This window comes from Carcharhinus amblyrhynchos, chromosome 24 (assembly GCF_965287045.1).
Source record: "Carcharhinus amblyrhynchos chromosome 24, sCarAmb.v2.hapA, whole genome shotgun sequence".
In the NCBI taxonomy this organism is placed as follows: domain Eukaryota; kingdom Metazoa; phylum Chordata; class Chondrichthyes; order Carcharhiniformes; family Carcharhinidae; genus Carcharhinus; species Carcharhinus amblyrhynchos.
The window spans coordinates 22,172,525-22,197,076 of record NC_137347.1 but is presented as its reverse complement, the minus strand read 5'-3'; the positions used below and the strand labels follow the sequence as shown (position 1 = coordinate 22,197,076).

The window sequence follows — 24,552 nt, the reverse complement described above, 5'->3', positions numbered from 1 at the left end:
CAGGTCATGTTACTTTATAAGCATTCACTTTGTTCTTTGTTGTGTTGGATTCAAGCTCTGTCGCCTCTCATCCTAAAGTGTCTCTGGATATCTGTATAACAGTGTGCCTTTCACTCAGCTGTCCATCTTTCCTCTCCCTTTATCTCTTTTCTCTGCTGCTTTGTATGACTCACGCTTTCCCTTTCTCACAGGGACAAGTTCCCTGGTATTAGGCCCCGTGTTGGAAAGGAATCTCAGCAAGACATTAGCCCAACATACTGGGTGTGGTTGTTGTCCCATGATATTCTGATCCCTAGCTAACTCTGTGTGGTGATCCCCTGCCTGTCCTGTTGGATGTCACTGAGAGCTCACGGCCCTACGTATGGAGGGGATTTCGGAAGGGCAACAAAGTGGCCCCCTTACCAACAGCACCCCCTCTCCATTCTTGCACTACTGCAGCCATTATTGACATGCTGGATTTGGGATGACTTTTGAAAGTATGTAAAACCATGTTGACCTTGTAAAAATGGAAATGTAGCTGGCAACAACAACTTGCATTTGTATGGGGCACCATCTCCCACATTCTACCCTCCATAAACTGAAGGTCCTCCAAACCTCTACTCCCATGTCTTAACTCATGTCAAATCCTGTCATGCCTGTGTTTGTTGACTTACATTGGCTACCTTTCGTGCAATGTCTTGATTTTAAAATTCTTATCCTTCTTTTCGATTCCCTCAATGGCCTGATCGCTCCCTATCTCTGCAATAACCCTCAGGTTCACAACCCCCTGAGATATCTGTGCTCCTCTCATTCTGGCCTCTTGAGGATTCCCCAATTTCAGTCACTCCACCGCTGGTGGCTGCGCCTTCAATTGACCAGGGTCTAAGTTCTGAATTACCCCCCGACCACTTTATGCCTCAGGATGTTTATTACATTAAAGGTACTGGATAAATATAGGTTGTTTTTGTTGTAAACCACCTCAATGTGCTTCAGAAGAGCATTACCACAGAATTACCGAATTTTTATGGTGCCAAAAGAGGCCATTTAGATCTCCAAATGAGCATTGTGACTTAGTGTCTTTCTCCTACCTTTTCCCTATATCATTTAAATAATCATCCAATGCCCTGTTTAATGCCTCGATTGAACCTGTCTCCACAACAATTCCAGGTAGTACATTCCAGACTTCAACCACTCGTTGTGTGAAAGGTTTTTTTCTCACAGTGCATTTGCTTCTTTTTCCAATCACTTTAAATCTGCGTCCTCTTGTCCTTGATCCTTTTACGAGGAGGACAAGATTTGGCATTGGGCCACAAGGCAATAATAGAACAGGTGACCAAAAGCTTGGTCGAAGAAGTAGGTTTTGAGATGTGACTTAAAGGAGGGTAGAAAGATAAAGAGGCTCTGGGAAGAAAATTCCAGAGTTTAGGGCCCAGGCTACTAAAGGTAAGGCCATCAATAGTAGAGTGAAGAAAATCATGATTGCTCAGCAGGCCAGAATCAAAGGTGAACAATGACCTCAGAAGCTTAGCAAAGAGCACACAAATAATGTGACCTTCACTGAGAGCAACCATTATAGAATCATAGAATCCCTATAGTGCAGAAGGAGGCCATTTAGCCTGTTGAGCCTGCACTGACAATCCGACCCAGGCCCTATCCCCATAACCGCACATATTTACCCTGCTAATCTCCCTGGCATTAAGGGGCAATTTAGCACGGCTAATCCACCTAATCTGCACATCTTTGGACTTACAACATTACAAGAATAAAATCACACTGGGCTAAGATATTTTATATTGTGCAACTGTTGGCTGTTCAGCATTCTTCAATCACTTTCCTTTACTTATTTGCATTTTGTACTGAAGAGCAAAAAATATTAAACTGAACTGAACTAGTCATACAAAACTGTGCCTACAAGAGCAGGCTTGGAATTCTGCAGCGAGTAACTCATCTCCCTAACTCTTCCCCACCACGGCACAAGTCAGGAGTGTGATGGAATGCTCCCCACTTGCCTGGATGAGTGCAGCTCCAACAACATAAGAAGTGCAACACCATCCAAAGCAAAGCAGTCCACTTGATTGGCACTTCATCCACAAACATTCACTCCCGCCACCACTGATGCACCTAGAAGATGTACTCCAAGAACTCACTGAGGCTCCTTAGACAGCACCTTTCAAATCCATTACCCCTAGCATCTAGATAGAAGGACAAGGGCAGCAGGTATATGGGAACACCACCACCTGGAAGTTTCCCTCCAAGTTGCTAACCATCCTGACTTGGAAACATGTCGCTGTTCCTTCACTGTCATTGGGTCAAAATCCTAAAACTTCCTTCTTAACAGCACTGTGGGTGTATGTACATCAGGTGGTTTGCAGTGGTTCAAGATGGCAGCTCAACCTTTCCAAAGGCAATGAGGGATGGGCAATAAATGCTGACCTAGCCAGCAATGCCCACATCCCATAAATAAAAACAAAATTTGGTGAGATTTTATTCAAAAGCATCCAATTGCAAGGGATGAGGCAAAGAGAAGTCATTTGAAGGTTTCCTCTCGCAGACAACAAATTAAAGAAAATGCTTAAAGAAATGAAAATGCCATTCTAAAATTCAAACCAGTAAATCTTCTGAGTATAATTCCCTTTCCATATAAATGTGACCATATTTGTGGATGGTGCCCTAAAGGTGTTGATGCTTATAGTGAGGCAAAAAAGATTTGCCTTGGTTGATATTCAAAGGCACCTTCTCCAGTGAATAGTGACCAAAATGCCTGGGAGGGAGAACTGACAGGGTGATTTCTCTCTCCAACACCCAGAGGACCAAGCTCCAAATGTGGGAACAAATGGCAGACCTGAGGAAAGGTGTTAAGATAATGCTGTCCAGCAGATTTTTACTGCAAGTGTCTCTCCCAAGTAAGCCACTGCAAAGTGTGTACACAGAAGTTGTTATTTCTGTGCTTCTCCAAAGCATTATAACAAGCTTGCACTTCTTGTTTATTTAGCATGTATGGCCACTTAACGATGTGATATATGCACGCTGGATACAATTTACATTTGGAATTACTGTTCCATTGAAATATTAATGGTCTGGACCCAAAACCGGAGTTCGGGGAGAGCCCAGGATCGTTTGAGATTGCTGTTTAGATGGTGAGCCCTCTGAGGGCCCTCCTTTAGTTTAAGTGTATTTATTAGTGTCAGAAGTAGGCTTACATTAACACTACAATGAAGTTACTGTGAAAAACCCTGACTCGCCACATTCCGGTGCCTGTTTGGGTACTCTGAGGCAGAATTTAGCATGGCCAATGCACCTAACCAGCAGGTCTTTTGGACTGTGGGAGGAAACCAGAGCACTGGGAGGAACCCACGCAGACACTGGGAGAACATGCAGACTCCACACAGACTCAAGCCGGGACTCGAACCCAGGTTTGTAGCGATGAGGCAGGAGTGCTAACCACTGTGCCACCGTGCCACCCTTGCCTCCCTTTCCAGCTGCCAATTGATTCCCTTAAGAGGGTGATTAATGCCCACTTACAGGCCTCTTCCTGCCATCGCTGCTTTTCAATTAGCAGAGTGTGGGCTGGTTGCCACATGGGAAACTCAAAAAATATCTTGCAGGCTCTTACTGGGGAGTCCCTCACGGTCAGGCACTCAGGTTGGAGTCTGTACAGTGTAAGCTCTGATCAAATTATTGGGCAATGGAAGAGGAGCGGACCACCATGGATAAACCTTGAATTATTTTTGCAAACTATAGAAAAGGAAGAATACGTTCCGGGAATCCGGAGAAATAATTTGACTGCAGTCATTCCAGGATCCCAAACTTTGCGTTCTATTGTCTGAGGAAAGCTTCCTTCACCAGCCCAGCTTCACTGAGGAGCTGGTCATAAAATGATTGCACGTTCTCAGGCCTGACCTCCCGGCAAATGGCTATGAATGCAATTGCAGCTGCAAACTTTTATGTCTCGGGTTTATTATTGCAGGGCACATGAAGAATATCCATTAATCGCCCGAGCGTAGATGCATCATACAAATGAATGATACAATTAGTTTGGAAAAGTATCCTTTGTCCTGGCTCAGGACAGAGGATACTTTTCCAAACTAATTGTATCATTAATTTGTATGATGCATCTACGCTCGGGCGATTAATGGATATTCTTCATGTGCCCTGCAATAATAAACCCGAGACATAAAAGTTTGCAGCTGCAATTGCATTCATAGCCATTTGCCGGGAGGTCAGGCCTGAGAATGGATGCCAGTGTTGGACTGAGGTAAACATGGTAAGAAATCTCACCAGGTTAATGTCCAACAGGTTTATTTGGTAGCAAAAGCCACTAGCTTTCGGAGCGCTGGCTGCCCCTTCACCAGGTGAGTCAGCATAAAGATGCTTCAGATAAAGGAAAGAGAACAACTCAGATGAATCCTCATGGGATTGAGTTTTGGGAGCAGCTCTCCACCATTCACCTCCACAGAAATTCGAATTTTGTTCAATTGCAGCGACTAAAAAGAAAAACAAACCCGGACTCCTAATGAAACAAACCAGGTGTAACAAATAGGAAAACTAAAGCAGTTAAAGTACAAAGTTAAGAAGCAAAACTGAAGTAGAAAACACACTTAGTAGCCCTGGAAGGCCAGAACATGTTACCCAGAGTTACCAGTTTTATATAACTCAGTATCCAAAAAGCATGGAGAAAACTGCTAAGATAATAGAATGCATTATTATCACTTTGAGAACCAGAATGATACCCTGTCATATTTCTTGTGTAGCATCCACAGTGCTAACATACGTCAGCTTGGAAAATTGCACTTATTGATGATTGCACAAGGGATGGGGAAAGGCATACCTGACCAATTTTTAGGCCCCTGTTTGCTGACTTTTTACAGATTGGATGCCCAAGAAATAATTGACTTGGAACAGAGAACATTATTCACTTTGACAACAAGTGGAAGTACAAAGTTCCCAGACTCTACGGGTTGCTGTAAATGATCTTAATCTTGGATTTCCCTGCATATAAATACCAAGTACTTTGCAAGTTCCAAGCATCAATCCATGGGCCTGTTGCAATTACAGGGCAGATGTGGGAGCAAAGCATTTGACCTTATTGTCCCTGGCTAGTCCTAAGTATCATATTCCTAGTTTTAATTAATTTTTTCCTCTGTAACAGTTGAATGAGAACAGACCTGGGCTCAAGTACGAATCCATCCACAGCTAAACAGCTTGCTAATGCAGAGACCTAACCATCAGGAGTGCCCAGTTGGGAAAGGAACAAACAGCTGCTGACATCTGGACCCATGTCCCACTTACTATCTGCATGAGAGGAAGAGGGCAAAAAGGAAAAATAATAAGCACAAATATTGCAGTGATATCAATATCACTTTAAATAGTTGACTGTAAAATAAATTGTCCTGTATCTGCATTCCTGAAAGTATTTAAAGCAAGTCTTATGTAGCGAAGTTTACAGATCCCCTCACATGATGCATAGCACAATGTCATAATTCATCATTCCAACATGCGTACGTTAACATGTGATATATTTGCACCCAACCAACAGATAAGAATCTTGAATAAAAAACACTCATGACTGAGGAGCAGGGGAGAGACTAACACGTCAATGCTACTTTCAGATTCTCTCTGGTCCACGTCACAACACACACTAACCCCAGTAAACAAATTAACTACAGGAGGCTGTCCTGTGCTGCCAAACACTACCTGCCTTCTTTCCAAGCCTTATTTACAATTCCCATGGGATATTATTGCCTCCGCCTCCTATTTGGAATTGAGATCTTAGCTGTCAAACAAGATGGTCCCTGCTCTGTCAAAGAGCTGCTTCCAAAATCAAACCATTTTGCAATGATACATCTGCTGTGTTTTGCGTCCTCGCTCATCCCAAAACCGTAAAATCCCCCTTCATGGACCTTCCCGTGCTACGCCCCTTGCCTATTCCGATTCCGGTGGCAGGCTGGTAAAATTCCGACCATATTGCCAGAATATCAAAGTTGGATCTGATTGCAGCATTGCATTCATCTAGTCAAACTCCTGGCTTATTTTGGCTCACCACCAATAACTTGCATTTGGATAGTGCCTTCATCAAAACACATCACGGAAGAATGAAGAAAACTGAGTCAAAGCAGGAGACATTAGGAAGGAGTGCTTAAAGCTTCGGTCCAAAGAAGAGCCTCTTAAAGAAGATGGAGGTAGTAGAAATTTAGAGGGTTTTAGATAAAGAATTTTTGAGTAGCTGGAGTGGCTGAAGAGACAGCTGCTAGTGTTCGAGGTGAGGGGTAAACAGAGTGCAACAGATAAATGGAGTGCTGAGGGAGATGAAGTTTTAGGGCTGGAATAGGTTACAGGGAGAAGGAGGAGAAACATTGGAGAAAATAAATGCCAAGAATTTCACACTTGACACAATGACAAATTTTGTTATTCATTCGTGGGACGTGGGCATCGCTGGCTGGCCAGCATTCATTGCCCATCATAGTTGCCACTTAAAAACTGAGTGGCTTGCTAGGCCATTTCAGAGGGCAGTTGAGAGTCAACCACATCACTGGAGTCACATGTACCAGATAAGGATGGCAGATTTCCTTTCCTGAAGGACATTAGTGAGCCAGCTGGGTTTTTCTGACAATCGACAATGGTTTCAAGGGCATCAGTAGATTGTTAACTCCAGATATTTTTTATTGAATTCAAGTTCTACCATCTGCCATGGTGGGATTCAAACCCGGGGCCCCAGAACATTGACATGCTTATGGATTAATAGTCTAGCGATAATGCCATTTGGCTATTGCCTCCCCTTGAGGGCACAACATAGCTCAGCAAAGGTATAGGGATGTTGGGTGAGCAGCATTTGATGCATGATAGGATTTACAGAGCAGAGTTTTGGGTAAACTGAGTTTTTTGGCCAGTAGAGGGTGGGAAGCCAGCTAAGAGAGCATTGAGACTGTTGACTATGGGGATCATGGAAGCATGGGTGAAGTGTTGCAGTAATTGAACGCTCAATGAGGTAATTTGTTAGTGGTCGTGGGAGCTAAGTACTACTGAAATGAGTTATATTGTCATTCAACAATGGCCCAAAGATTGTTCAAGACAACACACCAAATAGGTGGGAGCCAATTTTCTATATTTTTGAATAATTTAGGGTAGTGCCTTGTTTATTATGCTTCTCTCTGTCTTGCCTGTGAGGAATTTCATCCCATAAAGAAAGTATAGGAGTGATGAATCGGGTGGTTTGGTGTATATAGTTACTTTGGGGCATTCAGTTATTAAGCCTCTTGAACTCTTAACTTCTCTCTGCTTTAAGACCCACCTTAAATCCTACCTCTTTGAAAAAACTTCTGTTCATCCCTGCAATCATCTCCACCTTTAGCTCAGCATCATTTATTTAATAACCTCATTGAGGCTTTGGGATCATTATTTTCCTGCACTATAGCTGCTGTCTAAATGGAAGTTGTCGTTGCACACTATCCATAAAATCTTCCAAAAAATGGCCGAGTGTTGGTCCTGGCATAAAAGTCAGTGTATTATCCTCCTATGGTGCCAGCATGTTTTCAGACCGAATCTTATGCCTCATTAGTAATAAATTTTGTGCCCACAAGGTTAGCGGTTAGCACTGCTGTCTCACAGCGCCCAGGACCCGGGTTCAATTCCCGGCTTGGGTCACTATCTGTGTGGCACATTCTCCCTGTGTCTGTGTGGGTTTCCTCCAGGTGCACTGGTTTCGTCTCACAATCCAAAGATGAGCAGGTTAGATAGATTGGCCATGCTAAATTGTCCCTTAGTGTCAGGGGGTCTAGCTAGGGTAAATGCATAGTGTTATGGGGATAGAACCTGAGTTGGATATTTATCAGTGCTGACTTGATGGGCCAAATGGCCTCCTTCTGCACTGTATGGATTCTGTGCAGTATCATGCCACGCTTGCAGTGTATTCCATCTGATTTGTCCAGCCCACAATGACTTAACTGCTGCAAACACTGAGGAGATTGAGGCGCCGGAGTGTGGCGACTTGGGGATTTTCACAATAACTTCATTGCAGTGTTAATGTAAACCTACTTGTGACACAAATAAATAAATATATTTTACACATAACACAATATACCCAATCCTTGCCCATATATTACCTGCAAAACCACATCCTTAATCCATGCCCATACATTATGGCCAACTCTATATCCTCAATCTTTTTCCATGCCCCTATACTGCCCACAATACCATATCCTCAATCCATACGCATATATTACCCCAATAACATATCCTAATCCATATCCATATATTACCCTCAAAACCGTATCCTCAATTCATGTCCATATATTACCCCAAATAGCATATCCTCAATCCATATCCATGTATTACTTCTGACAACATGATCTCTAACCTTGTGCAGTGATCTTTTATGCAATGCCTTATTAAATGCCTTTTGGAAACTCTCCAGCTCCATTGTGTTATGGATCTGTGCACTGGATCATTCCTAAAATGATTTTAATAACGGCAGTTGGATTATGTTAAAGGTGGATGATAGGAATGAGACTTGATCAAACTCTAAGTGTAGGATGGACTATATTTTGCTGTATTTTTACACTGGGGGGGGGGGGTAATGAACAAGATGCAATACGATGGCTGTGTGTTGAATGCTACCAAGGTGAACATGGAGTGGAACTTTGTGTAAGGAGAGGGCTAGAGATGGCCTTTGGTGACCGCTGGACTTTGCTGATTCTAGCTGGCTGGCAGCATTCAAGTTTGATAAAGATATTGAACTAAGATGGTCTAGAAGAAAAATCTCTTCCATATGAAGAAACAATTAATTTACTTTCTACCAGATAACACAACCGTGTGTTTATGTGTTAATAGTGGATCAATTAAAGTCCATCCTCATAAAGCCCATGATATAATACACTTTGGATAAAATGAAAATGCTGCTGGTATACTAATTGTTGTGTGCGGCGTACCAAAGGTGTTTGAGTCAAGGGAACCAAAGCTGAATTGCTCTCAAAGAGCTTAAATATGGTTTGTACACAGTGGTGTATCAAATAAACTTTACGAGAAGCTGACGTGGAAGAGAATGTGAAAATTCAACTGTTCACCCATGACAAATTCTCCCTATGGAAGTTCACAAAGGAGGTACTATGCCTTCTTTGCTGATGTAAGCAGTGACATTTTACAACTCTTCAGTTGTCTTCACGTGAGAAGGCTTAGAGGGATATGGGGTATGTATGTATCAGCTGAATCTGTGGCTGACATTCCCTGAAAAATTGAGATTTTCATGGTCAGCCCTCTATCTATTTATAGTCTCAGTGGATGTCTCTTGGCACCTGGATCAAGCCTCGCAAACACAAAGCTGCCTTTCAGCCGGTCATTGTGGCAGCAGATTGCTAACTGCCTTTTTCCAAAATTTAGGGAATAGCAGCTGTGTTTGAGGTACTTTTCACCATTCAGGATTGCAGTGATCTTTGTGTTGCAGCTGCATCTCATTCTGGCCACTGAATGGTGTGACCGTTGGATCTGTGACACTCCGATATGACCATTGTACTGGTACTGCATCATTACCTGCCCCACATAACACTGACATTAAACTGCTTCATTCTATTTGTCCTGAACTTGTGTCGATCTCCCCCAGAGACGGGAAACATGAAAAGCTGTCCTCCAACTGGGTGGCACGGTGGCACAGTGGTTGGCGCTGCTGCCTCACACTGCCAGGGACACAGGTTCAGTCCTGGGTGATTGCCTGTGTGGAGGTCGCACCTTCTCCTGTGCCTGTGTGTGTTTCCTCCGGGTGCTCCGGTTTCCTCCCACACTCCAAAGATGTTCAGGTTAAGTGGATTGGCCATGCCAAATTGTCCCTTAGTTTCAGGGGGATTAGTAGGGTAAATACGTGGGGTTATGGGGATAGGGACTAGGTGGGATTGTTGTTGGTGTGAGCTCGATGGGCTGAATGGCCTCCTTCTACACCATGGGGCCGTAAGACAGTGTGAGTGGAGAGAGGGATAATCACTGGTTAAAGAGGTGCGAATTGTCTTGATGTGGAGATGCCGGCGTTGGACTGGGGTAAACACAATAAGAAATCTCACAACACCAGGTTAAAGTCCAACAAGTTTATTTGGTAGTAAAAAGCTTTTGGAGTGCTGGATGCCCCTTTGTCAGCTGAGTGGGAGTTCTAGTCACAAACAGGGCATATAAAGACAATGATTAAGCCAGGACAGGGATTCTATGATTCTATGGACATGGTGCACACAGAGCACATACATAGATTCCTGAGTTGCAGTTAAAACAGTGTAATTGTCCATTAACGGTTCACTTCTGTGTGCTTATGCTCTGATGTACCTGTCCTGGTTTGTACCATCCAATAAAAAAGCGCAGAACTACGGACCTGCTTACACTTTGAGACAATCTAGCAGGTAGAAACTTTTGGAGGGGAATCTGACAACAACCTGCTAGACTTTCCTCAAAAGATTGATAAAAGCCCTAGAGAAATATCTCTTTATTTCATTACTACAAAGCTTCATTCACTGCTCTTCGAGTAATGTTTTGGTGTGTAGCATAAGGGTCTAGTATAGAAAGGGTTAATGTGGGATAGAGACCTGTACTGCCCACACTGTGATGTAAAGGGACACATGTCCCAAGTCTAGACAGCAGTCTTGTAATGGACAGAGACGTGTGTGGAGACAAGCATGTAGACAGCTCCTAGCTTAGAGCTTATATTGTATACAAGAACATGGTTACTAATAGTTAATAAATATTTATGATTAAACTATACAGGACTCAGAACCTCTTTGCGAGAACTAGCAAACGCATAAAATCTTACAACAATCAGGAGAATAACAATGGAATTTGCCCATATGTATCTCCAGCTATTTCTCCTGTGACACTACCAGATATCTCATGGTTTGAGTCAGGGCAATCAATCAGCCTCAAAGGATGTTGAAATGGAAATCCCAATTAACGTTAGAGGGAAGATCATTTCTGCCAGGGTTCTCCGCCCTTGCACAGTAACAGAAGATCAGCAGAAACCTAGGGGAAAAGGTATGAGTCCTATGTTTGTCTCAGATGGTTACTTCACCAGGATGTGCACAAATGAAAACCTGTTCTTGAAGGGTTAAGATGCAGATGTCGATTCCGGGTTATATTTAATTTTTAATTAAAAGATGTTTGCTGAAAGGAAAAATCGGCTGGGGCCCCCTCTCTTGATTGATCTCTGGTTACCCCTGCTGTGGAACATGTGTGAGCTTCACCAGAGTCTCAGATGGGACCTGAAATTTTGGATTTCTCCACATGTTGTGGAGATTTAATTCCACAGGATGCACTTTTAAAAATGTTGACAGGATCTTTGCCTGGTTGTTAGCCTCATTGACCGACTTGGCTTTCAGTCAGGCAGAGAATATTCCGGAATAGGCTATTGCTGTAATAAGAAACCTCCACCACTACTGGAAGCATGGCAGAGGGTCTGATCCTTGATCTTGTGGTGGTGGGATTCTGATTTCAGGATGGGAGATGTAAGTGGGTGTTTAATCCAGTTGGGAGGACAGATTCAAATGTGACAAGATAGCCTGAGGGTCTGATGGTGGGGTCCTATCCCACAGAAGCAGGCAAGCTTATTCATTTGGGGTATAGCACTTCTAGTTCCACTTGGCCCACAAGCTGTGCCACAAGTGACCTTTTCTAGAAGCTTTGTTCATCTCCCTTTAGCTGTTAGGTTTCCCAAGGCCTGGGCAACTCAGCTGGCCAGAGTTAAACTTGCAAGAGAAGATAACTATGAAATTTTATTATTGTAATTAAGTGGCTAACCAGCCTGATCTCTGTACCACCTCCATTAAACCGGTGAGTGAGTGAGATATAATTGGTCTTGAGATTTTACCTCTCATCCGACCCCAACCTTACCATTTTGTGGGGGAGAAGGGGACAAAATTCACCTTTGCTCCACATATCAGTGCAGTTTCTTTTCTCCAACCCAGGTAAAGATAAAAATGAAGGCCAACAACAATGCCCTCCACAAGTGAATAGTCTTGCAAACTTTGGGATTAGAAGAGTGAAGTGTGCTGTAATGGGCGGCACAGTGGTACATTGGTTAGCATTGCTGCCTCACAATGCCAGGAACCAGGGTTCAATTCCGGTCTCGGGTCACTGTCTGTGTGGAATTTGCATGTTCTCCCTGTGTCTGCGTGGGTTTACTCCAGGTGCTCGGTTTCCTCCCACAGTCCAGAGATGTGTGGGTTAGGTTGATTGACCATGATAAATTGCCCCTCAGTGTCATGGGGGTTAGTAGGGTAAATACATGGGCTTACGGGAATAAGGCCTGGATAAGATGGTTGTCAGTGCAGGCTCAATGGGCTGAATGACCTCCATTTACACTGTAGGGATTCTATGATTCTATGGGTCATTGCTTTTAATAGAGCAGATGAAAAATAGGGAGAAAATGTTTTCATTTACAGAGTGTTAACTAATAATCCTGATCCTAAATTGCTGAGGTTGTGTTTTTGAAATGACCATAGGTTAATGGGATCTGTGCTTATAGTGAGCTGTTTATTCTGTGAGTCGAGCAGTGCTCCTCACACGGTGTTAATCAGCTCAAATAATTCCATATCTATATTAAGAGACAATTCTGCACCTTATAACAAGATAGCTAAAGTGTTGATTCTTTCCATGTTGAGTTTGATGGAGGATTGTGCTCAGTCTGCAGTTTAAAATTATTTTTCAACTTTGTATTAAATTATACATGTTGCAAAGCCAAAATCAGGAGATTGGTGTAGGCACGGTAGATAAAACTGATTTCCAAACACAAAGACATTGTTACTGTATAAAAATAAAAAAACCTACCACAAAGAGGAGACAAACAAATTAAATATGCATGTTCCTTGCGTTCTGTTCAAATCCACAGGTCAAAGGGCCAGATGGGTTAATAGTATATCCTCTGTCCTTGCTGACACATTTGTAGATGTCATAACTCTGCCTATCTCAGACTTGAAGGGATCTCTCTCTCTGTGTCAGCTCCGAGTGCTATCTATAAGCTGTGATGGTGCTCTGAAAGTTCAACACAATTATATATCGGTTATCAGCTTCTGAAAGCATAGTCTTTCTTCGCTGCAATGTTCCAAAATGGCACAGTAGTTAGCACTGCTAACCTCGTAGTGTCAGGGACCTGGGTTTGATTCCCAGCTGAGATCACTGTCTGTGAAGAGTCTGCATGTTCTCCCTATGTCTTTGTGGGTTTCCTCCAGGTGCTCCACTTTCTTCCCAAAGTCCAAAAGATGTGCTGATTATGAGGTGTTAAATTCTCCCTCAGTGTACCTGAACAGGCACTGGAGCATGGCAACTCGGGGATTTTCACAGTAACATCATTGTGTTAATGTAAACCTACTTGTGACACTAAGAAACTTTAAACGTATTTGGAACAATATAGGAGACATTTTCTGTGCTTTATTGCAAGGTTCCATCAGATTCTGAACCTGTACAGCAGCCTCTGAAACGTATCAGCAATTTTCTTATCCTATGAAGGAGCAGTGCTCCGAAAGCTTATGATTCCAAATAGACCTGTTGGACTTCAACTTGGTATTGTAAGTATTGGTAAAACATTAGTGTGAGTTATTTATTCGAAGATGAGGCTATATGGAGAGAATATTCACTGGAAGGTTAAGTATAGCCCTTGAGGTTTCTTTGGAGCCTTCGCTTGTTAGGGCAGATCAGCTCCTGGCATGTTGGGCAGTCCACATGTCTGTTAGAGCATTCCAACAAGTTTTAAACAGTTAGCCTTGTTACATAAGAACATAAGAATCAGGAGAAGGAGTAGGCCATTTTGCTCCTTGAGCCTGCTTCGCCATTCAATAAGATCATGGCTGATCTTTTTGTGGGCTCAACTCCACTTACTTATCAGCTCACCAGAACCCTTAATTCCTTTGCTGTACAAAAATATGTCTATCCTTGCATTAACTGCCTCAAATGCTTCACTGGGCTGTGAACTCAAATTGTTACCACGAAGGGGAAACCTAATCAGCAGTCGCAGGTGTACTAATGGTGGGGGGAGGGGGTGGATTTGTGCCTCTGTGATTATCAGGGGAGAGAGAGGGCCATGTCAAGCAGCCATCACTGCGGGGCGTGATGAGGGGGCCATGTGCCGGGGAAGTGGGGATGGGGTGGGTAAGGGGATCAGTAATGTTGGCAGGTGCGCCCCACTGTCTGTGGGGGGAGGGGGAGGCTGTATCTAGCCCTGGGGGGGTTCTGTCAGCCGGGTTGTTTTTTTATTTGGCTTTCCTGCGCATGTGCATTTGGTGGCTCTGATCTGGGCTGCTAGCTGTCTGGCGAATTAGGCCCAGCCCAGCCCACTGCCTCTAGTGGCTAGAAATGGTCTAGCCCATATTTTCAAAGACTGATTGGGTGTGAAAACTCACCCGAAAAATAGATCAGGAAGACTCCCATTTTCATGCTAGCCAGAGACTTAGAAAAATTCTCGTAAAATTCCGCCCTCATCGCTGGGATTCATTATACTCAAGTGTCACTGGTTACACCAGTTATTTTATATTGTGAACATCACAGGTCCAATGATCTCAGTCCTACAATTTATAGCAACATTAAGACAGTGACAAGGACCAGGGACCCCGAGGAGCATCTTTGGAAACCATGGCCACAATTCTCCTAAAAAAAAAGTTCTACATGCTGAATTTGTGGGAAAGCTGGTGTAAATCATGATTGTTTTTCAGTGGGAGTTCACAGTAGAATCTCCCACACTCTGTGCAATGTAGAGGCCACAATTGTGAATATCATTAGATTTCAGGGAGCAGGGCCAACTCCCACCCCGAGCCCCGAACTGTCAATGTCCCATTTGCTGGCCGGCTCGATCACTGGACAGCCCAGGAGCACCTGAATGCTGCCTCCCAAACCCCCCCTACAGCTCGATCATGGCACCCCCATCCAGCAATGACAATCCCCCACACCCCCCTCGCTGATCACTCCCCCCCAGCCCACCCCGATTGCTGGCCTCACTCCAGCCCTGACCGATCCCCATGCAGAGTGGCAGAAGAGCCCTGCCCCCTTGGCACTGCTCCATCCTCCCCCCACCCCGCCCCTACTCCCTCCACTCTCTGGCATGTTCCTCCATTGCTTTGATTTCCTCCTCCTGTTCAAAACTCTCTCTGAACCACTTTTACTACCAGCTTTTACTACAGTCAAATTACACCTCTCCTTTAAGAGGTGCAGTCAATAGCTTCAAGAAGCTCAGTCTAGTTTTAATAGTTGTTCGCATAATCACAGAGATCAGTGGACAGGGATGAAGCTTGTGTGCAGTTGGAATCACTAATATCTGCTAATCGCACATTGTGGCCAAAATCTTCCATCCTGGTGCACGGCTGGGATTTTGCCGCTGAAAGCGATGGACTTTTGGCTGGAATGCCAAATTTTCCATTCTCGCTTGCAACCTGTCCCACCAGGGACCAGGCCAGAGAATCTCACCTACACTGTGCCTGCTAAGAATCTTAATTTCAGTTCCTAGTGTCCAGTCTCACAAGGCTTAGAACATCTTAAAAAATATTAAAATTTTAATATAATGCAAAATGGCACACACCGGAAACATTTGATTTGATTTATTATTGTCACATGTATTAGTATACAGTGAAAGGTATTGTTTCTCACACGTTATACAGACAAAGCATATGTTCATAGAGAAGGAAAGGAGAGGGTGTAGAGTGTAGTGTTACAATCATAGCTAAGGTGTAGAGAAAGATCAACTTAATACAAGTTGGTCCATTCAAAACTCTAATGGTAGTAGGAAAGAAGCTGCTCTTGAGTTGTTTGGTACGTGTCCTCAGACTCCTGTATCTTTCTCCCCAGAGAAGAAAGTGGAAGAGAGAATGTTCGGGGTAAATGGGGTCTTTGATTATGCTGGTTGCTTTTCCGAGACAGTGGGAAGTGTAGATGGAGTCAGTAGATGGGAGGCTGGTTTGCGTGATGGCCCGGGTTTTGTTCATGACCCTTGTAGTTTCTTGTGACCTTGGTCAGAGCAGGAGCCATACCAACTTGTGATACAACCAGAAAGAATGCTTTCTGTGGTTCATTTGTAAAAGTTAGTGAGAGTCATAGTGGACATGCTGAATTTCCATAACCTCCTGAGAAAGTACAGGCTTTCTTAATGATAATGGCAGTGTGGAGGGACCAGGACAAGTAGTTGGTGATCTGGACACCTAGAAACTGTTGACCACTTTGTCCCTGTTGATGTCGACAGGAGTGTTTATCAGTGCTGCTGAAGTCAGTGAAATTTTTGACTGGCTTGCCACAACTGCCATGGCGGGACTGAAAATTCCCAGCCTAATGTCTATAATGTGATGTGGGAACTGGTGGACCCTAGGGTTCATCCCAGTGACCATGTCTGCAGTAAGTGCAGGTTGCTGGAGGAGCTCCAGCTCAGGGTAAATGAGCTGGCCTCTGAGCTACAGACACTGAGGCTCATCAAGGGGAGAGAGGGTGCCATTGTCAATGGGGCGCAAGTGATATCCACCCCCCCTAGACTGGCTAACTCTAAGGGTCAGGGACAAGAGGGGGCTACTGGGAAGAGGAAGGGGGGTGAGGAGCGGAGGCCTCAGCCTCTTAATCTGCATAACAAGTTTGAGGTTCTTGCTTCCAAGTTGGACGAGAACGAGGCAGGTGAGGTTGGTGAGCAAGCTGCACACGGTACAGTGCTGCAGCAGGACATAGGCAAAGAGAAAAGGAAAAGGAACGTAGTAGTTATTGGGGATAGTGGGGTGAAGGGTATTGACACTGTCCTTTGTCACAATGACAAAGTGCACAGAAGGGTGTGTTGTCTGCCTGGTGCTCGGGTACGGGATGTCGCAGCTGGGCTGCAGAGGAACCTGGAGTGGGAGGGTGAGAATCCGGTCGTTGTGGTACATGTGGGTACCGGCGACGTAAGCAAAATGCAGACTGAGGATCTGGGGAGGGAGTATGAAAAGCTTGGAATGGAATTAAAAAGTAGAACCAACAAGGTGGTTATCTCTGGGCTACTGCCTGAACCGTGTGCAGATGGGCGTAGGGTTGACAGGATTAAGGAAGTGAATGGGTGGCTCAGGGATTGGTGTGGGAGGAATGGGTTTGAATTTATGGGGCATTGGCACCAGTATTGGGGTAGGTGGGACCTGTTCGGGAGGGATGGGGTTGGTCTGAACCGTGCTGGGACCAGAGTGCTGGCGAATCGAGTAAAGAGGACTGTAGACAGGGCTTTAAACTAATTAGGGGGGGGAGGGTGTGAGGGTAGGTGACCTTACGAGGTCTAAAGTTAAGGAGAGTGTACATGTAAGGGAAGAGGCCGAGGATGTCCCAATAATAGAGGGAGTAGGGGGCGTGAGTATAGTTGGTGGCGTTGCGGCAAATAGGGTCCAGTTGAAGGCTGGGATGAAAGCACTTTATCTGAATGCACGAAGCATTCGGAATAAAGTGGATGAGCTGATGGCGCAGATCGACACAAATGGATACGATCTGGTGGCCATTACAGAGACGTGGCTGCAGGGTGACAGGGACTGGGAGCTGAATGTACAGGGCTATCAAGTGTTTAGGAAGGATAGACAGGAGTGAAAAGGGGGGGGCGTAGCTCTGCTGATTAAGGATAGCATCACGGTGGTAGCAAGGGATGATATTGGAGCCAAGGAGCAGAGGGTGGAATCGTTGTGGGTGGAGATTAGGAACAGCAAAGGGAGGAAGACGCTGGTGGGTGTCGTCTATAGGCCCCCGAATAATGATCTGGAGATGGGGCGGGCTGTTAACGCGCAAATAAGTGCGGCGTGCAGGAATGGGACGGCCGTAGTTATGGGGGATTTCAATCTGCATATTGATTGGTCGACCCATGTTGGACGTGGGGGGCTCGAGGAAGAGTTCTTGGAATGCTGCCGGGATAGCTTCCTCGAACAGTGTGTGTTGGAGCCGACGAGGGAGCGAGCTATCTTGGATCTGGTGCTATGTAATGAAGCGGGTAGAATTAGGGACCTTGTGGTGAAGGATCCTCTTGGGGAGAGTGATCATTGTATGGTGGAGTTTCTGGTGCAGATGGAGGAGGAAAAAGTGGGTTCCCGGACACGCGTCCTTTGTTTGAATAGAGGGAAATACGGTAGGATGAGAGAAGAATTGGCGAATGTGGACTGGGAGAGCGCGTTGGAGGGAGGGTCTGTTAAGGAGCAGTGGAGGATCTTTAAGGAGATCTTTCTTGGTGCTCAACGGAAATTTATTCCGATGGTCAAAAAGGATAGTAGGAGGAGAGGTAATAAGCCATGGATAACAAAGGAGGTGAAGGAAAGTGTTAAACTAAAAACGGAGGAATTTAGAGTAGCTAAGAGTAGTGGGCGAGAAGAGGATTGGGAGAGGTTTAAATGTCAACAAAGATTGACAAAGAAGTTGATAAGGAAGGGTAGGAGAAACTATGAAGCTGGGCTAGCTCTTAATATAAAAAAGGATAGCAAGAGTTTTTATAAATATATAAAAAGGAAGAGGCTGGCTAGGGTGAATGTTGGTCCTTTAGAGGATGAGAAAGGGGACCTAGTGGTAGGGGATGGGGATATGGCTAAGGTATTGAATAACTTTTTTGTTTCTGTCTTCACGGAGGAGGACGTGAATAATTTGCCGGGTGTTAGCGATAGAAAGGTGGTAGGACTGGAGGGTCTTAATGACATTACTGTTACTAGAAAGGCGGTGCTCGACAGACTGGAGGGGCTGATTGTGGACAAGTCCCCAGGACCGGATGGAATGCATCCGAGGGTTCTGAAAGAAATGGCGGAGGTGATAGTGGATGCCTTGGTGGTTATTTTCCAAACGTCGCTGGATTCCGGGGAAGTGCCGGATGATTGGAAAACGGCTAATGTTACGCCGTTGTTTAAGAAGGGTGCCAGGCAAAAGGCGGGGAATTATAGGCCGGTTAGTTTAACGTCTGTGGTAGGTAAAATGTTAGAATCTGTCATTAAGGAGGAAATTGCGAGGCATCTTGAAGGGAATTGCTTGATAGAGCAGACGCAGCACGGTTTCATTAAAGGGAAGTCGTGTCTGACAAATTTACTGGAGTTCTATGAGGATGTGTCTAGGGCGGTGGATAGAGGAGAGCCGGTGGATGTGGTCTTTCTAGATTTTCAGAAAGCGTTTGACAAAGTGCCTCACAAGAGGTTATTGCAGAAGGTCGAGGGACATGGAGTTGGGGGTAGGGTGTTAGCGTGGATAGAGGATTGGTTGTCAAATAGGAGACAGAGAGTGGGGGTCAACGGGTGCTATTCGGATTGGCGGATGGTGACTAGTGGAGTGCCCCAGGGGTCGGTGCTGGGGCCTCAGCTTTTTACCATTTATATAGATGATCTGGAGGAGGGAACCGAGTGTAGGGTGTCGAAATTTGACACCAAGATTGGGGGAACGGCAAATTGTGCGGAGGGTGTGGAGAGTCTGCAGAAGGATCTAGATAGGCTGGGCGAATGGGCCAGGAAATGGCAAATGGAATTTAATGTTGGCAAGTGTGAGGTGGTCCACTTTGGTAGGAAAAATGGTAGGAAGGACTATTACTTACGAGGAGAAAAACTGCAGCAGGCGACGGTGCAGAGGGACCTCGGGGTCCTTGTGCATGAGTCGCAAAAACCCAGCTTGCAGGTGCAGCAGGTGGTCAGGAAGGCGAATGGGATGCTGGCCTTCATAGCGAAGGGAATTGAATATAAAAGTAGGGAGGTCTTGCTGCAGCTGTATAGGGCATTGGTGAGGCCGCAACTGGAGTACTGTGTGCATTTTTGGGCGCCGCACCTGCGCAAAGATATTTTGGCCTTGGAGGGAGTGCAGAGGAGGTTTACTAGGCTGATACCGGAGTTGAGGGGGTTGAGCTATGAGGAGAGGCTGAATAAACTGGGCTTGTACTCGTTGGAGTTTAGAAGAATGAGAGGAGATCTCATTGAGACGTATAAGATGATGAATGGGATGGATAGGATAGAGGTGGAAAGACTCTTCCCGCTCAAAAAAGACAATAGGACAAGGGGGCACAGCCTCAAGATAAAAGGGGGGCGGTTTAGAACGGAGTTGAGGAGGAACTTCTTCACTCAAAGGGTGGTGAATCTCTGGAATTCTCTGCCCGTTGAAGTGGTGGAGGCTGCCTCACTAAATATTTTTAAGACGCGGGTTGATGGGTTTTTGATAGGAGAGGGGATTAAGGGTTATGGGGAGAAGGCGGGAAAGTGGAACTGAGCAGCGACAGATCAGCCATGATCTTATTGAATGGCGGGGCGGGCTCGAAGGGCTGGATGGCCTACTCCTGCTCCTATTTCTTATGTTCTTATGTTCTTATGTTCTTATGTTCTAATAATTTAAAGATTTAATGAACTTCTAAGCCTTATTATCCACTGCAGAATTCAATGCAAAGTCATTAAAATATATGCATCTCACTATGTGATCTGCCACTGATTGAATTTCTGCTCACAATGGTGGGATAATTTAATCTGAAAGTGGAGGCAACAGCGAACCAGTTAAACTCAGATGACCTGTTGAGGGGTGGTGACCATTATTACAAGGCTACAAGAATTGAGAATGCTGTATTTCTAAAAAAATCTCAGCAAACACTTTGGGCAGAATTTTCCCATTCTGCCCGCCATGGGAATTGTAGTGGGTGGGACACAGACCATGCAAAGGTCCATTGACCTCAGCTGGGATTTTCCAGTTTTTGGGGTGAGTATGGCTGGAAAATCCTGCCCTTGATCCCCTCTGAGTTTCGTGGTGTGAACTGACTCCATCCAGTGCTAATACACAAGGGCGGAACGGTAGCACAGTGGTTAGCACTGCTGATTCACAGCTCCAGAGACCTGGGTTCGGTTCCCAGGTTGGCTCACTGTCTGTGTGGAATTTGCACATTCTCCTTGTCTCTGCGTGGGTTTCCTCCGGGTGCTCTGGTTTCCTCCCACAGTCCAAAGATGTGCAGGTTAAGTTGATTGGCCATGCTTAAAAAAATTGCCCCTTGGAGTGGTGAGATGTGTAGGTTAGAGGGATTAGTGGGTAAATATGTAGGGGTAGGGCCTGGATGGGATTGTGGTTGGTGCAGACTCGGTGGGCCGAATGGCCTCCTTCTGCAGTGTAGGAATTCTATGAGATGACCTTGAGTATAACTATAAGAATCTCATGTTAAACAGTGCGTATTAGTAAATTGGAGGTGAAAGTCAGGAGGTGGATCAGCTGGATGTGATCCCACACTTGGGTACACGTTGGCATTGCCAGCATTCTGCAAAGAGCTCTTGCCACTTGCTTCTGCAGTCAAAGAAGGTGGGAAAGACAGGGAGAGAAAAGTAAGATGGATGAATCAACGCAGAAAGATCTTTGTGCTTGTGTAGGAGACTGAGCACAGATCTCTGCAATACTGAAAATAAGTACTCCCCTCTGAGTGCAAGATTAATGCCAGCTCTTCAACTTGGTCTCATGTGCTTTGGGACTGAATCCTGATATCTAAACAAATTAAATTGTTTGCACTCGGCAGCAGGAAGCTATTAATTTTCTCACCTCTTACAGAGCTGAGTGGGACAGTTTGTTCCAGCGATGGCAGGCACATTGTGGCGTGTTCTTACTACTAGTATTTTATAATGGCCAGTACGCTTGGATTATCAAGCGATTTGATGAATGGAAACTGGAATCTAAAAGGGGATAATAGTCAAGATACGTGAGTAAAGAATTTGCAACAATTTAGTGATAGAAATGGAATCTTGCAAACAAGAAGTCTGGAACTGGGAAATATGAGTGGATGTGACTGGCATGACACAGGTGTGAATGGAATTTAAGTGTGAATGAAAGCCAAAGGTGGGATTAAAATATTTTTTGTGGGCTGCCACAGTTACACCTAGGCGAGGACATGATCTGGGTTAAATTTCAGTATTGCTGAGGAGCTGTAACTGAGACAATTAAATACTAACATTAGACTCCATTCTGCATAGAGAATTATGACTCATCTGAACAGAGATATGGATAACTCATAAATAGATCAGTAACTTGAATTTTGTAACCGATAGCAACATCACGCTAATAACCTTTAACTTATATTGTTCCATCCTTCACAGTAATCCAAAAGCAGAGGATAGAAGAGCTGTTCCCTGAACCTGCACAGGCTGTGCTGGGATGTTGCTTGATTTCACACCCCGTCCAGCTTGGGCTTCAGCAAGCGGGGTCGGGGGAAAGATACTTCCTCTACGTGGAAGCACCATTTCAAAATCCTGGAATTGTCTTCCGAGCAGCACCGTGGGTGTACCTACACCACATGGACTGCAGCGGTTCAAGAGATCCCCACCACTTTCTCAAGGGCAATTAGAAATGGGCAATAAATACTGGCCTAGCCAGCGAAGCCCACATCCCATTAGTAAACAAAAATAAAGGTGTAACTCTGCCTTCAGAGGGGGTTGCTCAGGCCCTGATGGTAACTCTGGTTACTGATTCAGTTGTGCTTTAAGCCACAGGCCTAACCCAGGACTTTTCTTTAGTACACTTTTCTTGCCTCTTTGAGAACTCATAATTGTCTAGATCTTGATGAGGCTCACGGTGCTTTGTCAGCTCACCCCACTTCACTGGGCTTACAAGAGAATGAGAAAATCCCCTTCCATGGGTACTTTAGGGAAAAGCTCTCTCAAGCCCACTCATTCACATTGTTTGGATATTAAGGTCCACCTTTTACAAGGCTTCTCAGGAACTCCCAGAGGTTGAGAGCAATACCAAGTTACAGTGACATAAAAGCAGAAGGAATTTTCGGGCTGCAATATCACAATTAAAGGCTATTTGTCCAGGAGGGGATTGTTGTTCTGCTTTTGATGAAAAGAGTTCAATTTTGGGATTTTGCAGGTTAATTCACAAAGAACAGACTTGTACTGTAACACTGAAAAAGACTCAAGCAAAATAGTTTAAAAGGGATTGACATGATAATGAGTATGCCAATAAAAGTCATTCTCAGAATGATCTGGGAAATAGGACCTTGTTATCTGATTTCAAAAATTTCTACTAGGCATTTACACATAAGATGGAGGAGCTACCTTCATATGGTGGCACAATGATTAGCACTGCTGCCTCACAGCGCCAGGGACCTGGGTTCAATTCCCACAGCCTTAGGTGGCTGTGTGGAGTTTGCATATTATCCCTGTGTCTGCATGAGTTTTCTCAGGATGCTCTGATTTCCACCCACCCTCCATAGATTTGTGGGTTAGGTTGATTGGCCATTCTGAACCCAAATCCCATGCACATATCTTGGACACCGACCTTCTCCACAGTCTGTCAATTTAACCAGTCCTTTAAATGATCAACATTTTGTGTTTATTGACAAACCCTTAAAACCCTTTCATACCCTTAGCAGTCTTTCAAACAAAATTGAGGAAATGATGTACATTACATCTTCTAACCTTTCCCCTTGCACTCCCCCCACCCTACTTCATCCCCCTCCCACCCTTATCTCTCTCTCTCTCTCCCCTCTCTCTGTCTTCAGGTGGCATGGTGGCACAGTAGTTGGACACTGCTGCCTCACAGCACCAGGGACCTGGGTTCAATTCCAACCTCGGGTCACTGTCTGTGTGAAGTCTGTACGTTCTCCCCGTGACTCCGTGGGTTTCCTCTGGGTGCTCCAGTTTCCTTCCACAGTCCAAAGATGTGTGGGTTATGTTGATTGGCCATGCTAAGTTGCCCCTTAATGGCAGGGAGATTAGTAGGGCAAATACGTGGGGTTACAGGAATAGAGCCTGGGTGGGATTGTTGTCAGTGCAGGCTCGATGGGCCAAATGGCCTCTTTCTGCACTGTTGGGATTCTATGATTCTATCCCCCTTTCTCTCTCTCTGCCTCACCTCCTTTCTCTCTCTCTCCCCATATATGCTCCAAATAATTTGTGATATATTTTTGGATTATCTGTAGGTTTTTTTGATTATACTGAATATCAATACTAGTGTATTTGCTATCTGTATTCTTAATTTGGGAACCATATATATTAATGTGACTTATGGTGTCTTTAACACATTCATTAAATCGCAGGTTGTGATCTAAAAGGAAGACATTAGAAGTATCAAAGCGTACACTCACTGTCCCCATTGGTGCCAAAGTGAATTCAGTGTCACTACCTCTAGTGAGGGGAAAATGGGAAACTCGCGGGTTTGAATCTCTTGGGTGAGTTATGAATTATGCAGTGATAACCATTTATATTACAGTAGTGTAGAGTATGGAATCTGCCTGCGTTTCTGTTTGCAGCTGAATAGAGGAAGTGACAGGATATTGCTCTCCTTTTTGCCTCAGCGTCAGTTATTGAATTCAGGAAGCGTAACATGTCCCGTCAGCATCAATGGAGATGAAGTGCAAAGGGTCAAGTGCTTCAACTTTTGAGGTGTCCAGATCACCAACAATCTGCCCTGGTCCCCCCAGCATAATCAAGGACCCCACGCACCCCAGACATTCTCTCTTCCACCTCCTTTTGTCGGGAAAAAGATACAAAAATCTGAGATCAACTGATTCTTCCCTGCTGCCTTCAGACTTTTGAATGGACCTACCTTATATTAAGCTGATCTTTCTGTACGCCCTAACTATGATTATAACACTACTTTCTGCGCTCTCTCCTTTCCTTCTCCCCTGTTGTACTCAGTGAACAGTATGCTTTGCCCGTATAGCGCGCA

The 24,552-nt window shown here is 44.8% G+C and overlaps 1 long non-coding RNA gene across 1 annotated transcript in view; it reads left to right on the top strand.

The window, feature by feature from the left end:
* LOC145357898 (uncharacterized) overlaps window positions 1–24,033 on the top strand; it is a 62,285-nt gene extending 38,252 nt beyond the window's left edge. The window contains exon 3 of the long non-coding RNA XR_013889385.1: window positions 23,921–24,033. This is a non-coding gene — a long non-coding RNA (uncharacterized LOC145357898). The remainder of the gene's footprint in view (window positions 1–23,920) is intronic.
* Window positions 24,034–24,552: the final 519 nt, after the last annotated feature.